Here is a 5,465-nt window from a genome sequence, read left to right as displayed (position 1 = left end):
AAGTGATCTATGACAAAACAAATGTGGTTGTGAAACTATTTGATGTATTTTCCTCTCCTGCAATAGGTTCTATTACATTACCTATTGAGGTCCATAACAAATTGCTTGATGTGAGCTTTGCTATTATTCCATCATCCGAACAATTTCGTGTGAAGCTAGGCTATCCTTGGCTATCTTCCATGAAAGCTATTGCTTCTCCTATTCACAAGTGTTTGAAATTTCCCCATAATGGTGAAGTTGTTACTGTCAATCATAGTCTCTTTAAACCAGCTGAAAGAATTTCTAGAGTTCCTATTGATTATTTTTGGCCTAAGCAATTTCAATCTCTTCCACCGCGAAGTGATCATCTTTTCAAATCTTATCAAAAGTGGAAAAAAGATATGATCCTATCTCTAAGTGAACCTAGAACACCCAAACTTGATATTCCTATCATTCTTGAGAAGGAAGTTCTTCCTTTGAAAGATAAAACTAATGTCTTTCCTCAAGAAGATTCCCAACCCATCCCTATGGATGTGACTATGTCTATGACTAATAAACTTTCTAAAGGTGGACCTATACCTACTCGTCATGATGGACTTGGTCTCCTTCCTAAACCGGATATTCCTCCTTTATATGGAGTAGTTCCTCCTCCTTCCTCTTATAGAGAGAAGAGACCTTCCTCTTCTCCTATTATTCAACCTAAGAGACCACAACCTAAACACCCAAGTGATAAGGATGAGAACATTCCTCCTCCTCAATCTTCTCAACTTCCTACTAAGACTAGACGGAATCGTTCTGTGCGTGAACGCCGACGAAAGTGTCATCTTAGAGCTCGTGCAGCTGCTTCTCAAACTTTGCAATCCCCAAAAACACCTTCAGCTAGTATTATTCCATTTTCTCCTCAGCCGAAAATTGAGCCAAAATCTGCTAAACATAAGATACATGATGGTTTTGATCCTGTGCGAGTTAAAGATCCTATTTTTATAAATCTTGATGATGATATAGATGAAAATGTTATTCATGATGAAAATGTTATTCATGATGAAAATGTTACTCCTCTTTCTTCTGATAGTGAATATGAATATGTTGATATTGATAACCATTTATCTAACGAATTTTCTAAAGCACTTATCCTAGCTCCTAGACAAGAACAATGTGGCTTGGAACATGAACATAGCCCTTGTTTGGATCTTGTGATAGCTCCATCTGCTGTGTTGGATGTTCCTCCTCTAGCGTATTTCCTGCCTTCCCGAAATATTGATCATCAAGATCGGGGGGTGGATGATGTGCTAGACTAGTTCATTAGCATAGCAGACTCTCTCCTCCTCTCTTGATCTCTTTTGTTACTTCTTCTATGTGTTATTCTCATTCTTCTATTTGTTGTCCTTAGTGTTGTCTACTTGAGGATGATGCAAAGCATTGAGATCTCTTTTGGTCTCTCTCATGTTGACTCAAAAGACACATGTGTTCCCTTCTTCTAGGTGACCTTCCTTGATTGGGGAATGAAGAACAATTATGCATACATACATATGATATGCATGAATTATCATACAACATACTGACCCCAAGGAAAGCGAACTCACCTCATGCTTTGTGTTTTGTGTCTATTATCCTTGGGTTTATCTCACACTTGGGGGCTAAATCTTTGTGATAACATGCTCCTTTCCCTTCTCATTTCTTATGTGTATCACTACCTTAAAGAAATCACCCCCGGTGAGGCGTGTGTGATCGCTTTAACGTAGGGGGCATACACTCTATTCATATCTCTTCAAGATACTTGAAAATTTCTTGGCGAACTTAGCTTTGCCTTGAAAATTTTTGGTATTTTTCTTGCATGACTCATAGTGAGGGAACCTTACTACTGACAGTCATGGTTCTCCCTCGTGATCTTCCCTTTTACTTTGTCAATCGAAGTCGTAAGATCCTTAGTCCACTGGGGGCTTGGTGTATCTTGCCTCCTTGACGTGGTGAAAGTCTTTCAATGTTGTTTCCTTGTACTTTACCGGAAGTATGGGCGTACGCTTATACTCCCGCTAAAGTGGGGGCTAAATGTAGCATCGTAAAATTGCAACACTTGCAATTTCGACTGCATTTGGGTTTTCACGATGGCAGCACAACGTTGGACCTGAATGGAGACCCCGAAACCTGTTTACGACATCAAAAACTGCATCTTTCTACACCTTGGCCTGATCCTCCTTGCACCCTGCTGTCCCGGGAGGTGGGACCATGGCGCCCAGTGCCCTGGTCCCTGGCCCTATTTTGGGCCCGGTCTCTTGTTGGGCACCGGGTCTTCAAGTTTGCAATTGGAAAATAATGCTCCTAGGTCGGCCTAAGGTTGGAAAAATCAGTCTCCTAACCCTAATTGACAAGTATATAAACTTCATTTCCCCTCCCAAAAGAGGGAGGAAAAAGATATGTGTGCAAGAGGCGGAAGCGATAGGCAAACATTAAAGCATTCAAGCATTCCTTCAAGTAATTGAGCATTCTAAGTCTCCATTCAAGGCTAGGTGTTGCATTCAAGACAAGGATTCAACCATTGAAGAGGAGACCACCTACAACATACAACATACAACATCATTACACCTTCGCATGTAAGAATACAAACATTCTTACAACAAGGTATCAGTACTTGATTACATTACAAACATTTACATTTACAACATTCTCATTTCTTGGTTAATTCCAAAACTGGGGTTTGACCTGAAGGCAAACCCCTAATCCCTAACCCCCCAATCATCCTCTCTTTTCTGTGTGTAGGTTGCAGGTACGCGGCTGTAATTGAAGATCTGGAATCCTTGTGCAGAGACGAACAGATCCCCCTTCGTTTCGCAGATTTTTCGGAGGACCGTGTGCACTCCGGGCGCCATCATCCCGTCAACTTTCGCTCAAACTTGCAGGACAACATCATCTCGACATTTTACTACTAATTTCAGGTTCGTAGCTTCATCCTGTGTCCCTATCTCCGTCTACAAGCGAATCTTTCTTACTTTTACATACACTCCTAGTTCAATCCTTCTATCTACATTCTTTACAAAAGAGGGTATCCTTGTTGTCTCAACCCTTGAAACTCATTTAGAATTCAGTCTTGCATTGTGTGGGATTGGATCTTGTGGGTTTCAACCACTCTTTTGAATGTAAAGTCTCTCCTAAGTGAAAACTGTCAATCCTAGTGACCTCCTTTCTCTCTCCTTGGAGTGGGGGAGCACCTAGGGTTCTATTTTCCGCTTTACAACTAGACATTAAACCTGCAGTACCTTTATATCGTGGCAAGGTGATATTTCCTTGAGGCACTTCGTAGGACAATTCACTAGATGTTTTTGCTTCTCATTCTGCATGCAAGACTACCAAAGTAGTTACATTTGCCAGCTTGCAAACCATTCTAACTTATACGCTTTGACAAGTGACTTAGACAATGTGGTGCATATCCGGAAATCATTTTAATTGTCTCTCCTCCATTTGCTCTATGATGTATGGCTTGTTTGCACTTACCATTTTCTGCAATCATATGCATTTAAACTTTATTAATTGCAACCTCTGATGTGATTCGATGCAGTTTATCTATCTTTATCCGGCAAGGAAAAGATATTGTGTGAGTGTAAGAGGTTGAATTCATCAAACAAATCTCTACAAATCTTCATTGTGTGCAAACAATTCATGCGTCCTGACTACACCTCTCATACTTTTGCATTCATATCCAGAATTCACAGCATGTCTGTGCTACCATTCTGCAATTATAAGAGGTTAAGAATGCTCAAAAAGTGAGCATTTCTAACCTTCTTGACAAAGTGGGGCCCACGGGGTTAAGAAATGAGGTTAGGAATGCTCACTTTTTTAGCATTCTTAACCTCTCTTTTTTGTGTTGTGAGAGGTTAGAAATATGGGTTAGAAATGTTCAAAAAATGAGCATTTCTAACCTTCTTGACAAAAGTTTAAGAAATGAGGTTAAAGCGAGCATTTCTAACCTTCTGCTTCATGAACTATCCTTTAGACCTTAGAAACCATTGTCCACGGAGAGGAAACAAGGAAGAGTGCAACCGATGCTTTTGAACAAATTTTTAATCGCAAACGACCAGACATATTAAAATAATTTAAAATATTAAATTATTATTTGAGAAATAATTTAAATATTTTAAATTTATTGCTTTGGTTGGTGAAAAATGACATAACTTTCAAACGGTAGGGAGTTAGGTCCTGAAATTTGAAACACGCGTCAATGGTAGGGAAATAGGTCTACACAATTATTTACACCTCATGACGAATCCTAGGATGAGATATTTTAATCATTTTGGGGCAACGGACACCAAAAATTGAAAGTTTAAAATATGACAAAGTATGAACTGGGTTCAGGTGAAAGTTGGACACATGATATAAAATGATGCTTAGATCCTGACTGTCAAGTGTTTTCTCTCAATTTGTGATAAATTTCAAAATTCTTTCATTTTCATATTTTGACTAGCAACAACCTTGGATTGATGCGCTTATTTCTTATGCATAAACACATATTGGATGTTCATTCAACATTGAGATTGATTTGAAATTCAAATTTTAGGTATGCCAAATATGGAGGCAACACATATACATATACATATGTGTGTGTGTGTGTGTGTGTGTGTGTGTGTGTGTGTGTGTGTGTGTGTGTGTGTGTGTGCATGTGTGTGTGTGTGTGTGTGTGTGCGTGTGTGTGTGTGTATACATATCTATATGTATATAATATATATATACATACATATATATGTGTATATATATACATACATATATATGTGTATATATATATATACATATACATATATATACATATATACATATACATACATATACATATATATATATATGTGTGTGTGTGTACACACACATATATATGTATACGCACACACACACACATATATATACATGTATATGTATATATGTATGTATATATATGTATATAGACATGTATATATCTATATACATACATACATGCATATATATACATATATGTATATATATATATATAGATATGTATGTGTATATACATACATACATACATACATATATACATATATACATACATGCATACACATATATATATATATATACATATACACACGTGCACATATGCATGTATGTATGTATATATATATGTATGTATGTATATATATGTATATAGATATGTATGTATATATCTATACATATATATATATACATACATACATATATGTATGTATGTATGTATATATATACATAAATATATATATATACATACATACATATATACATATATATACATACATACATATATACATACATACATATATACATACATACATACATATACATACATATATACATATACATACATACATACATACATATATATACACAACATAGATCAAAGGTACTACTGCGTCAACTCTTACTCCAGGGATCACTCCACCTCGAGCTCTGCCCTCTTGTCTTCTTATCTTCTCCAACTCTGCCATGAAGTTGCTTAATCCAATTTCAAACTA

This window comes from Cryptomeria japonica, chromosome 3 (genome assembly GCF_030272615.1).
Source record: "Cryptomeria japonica chromosome 3, Sugi_1.0, whole genome shotgun sequence".
In the NCBI taxonomy this organism is placed as follows: Eukaryota; Viridiplantae; Streptophyta; class Pinopsida; order Cupressales; family Cupressaceae; genus Cryptomeria; species Cryptomeria japonica.
Note: the sequence above shows the minus strand (reverse complement) of the source record.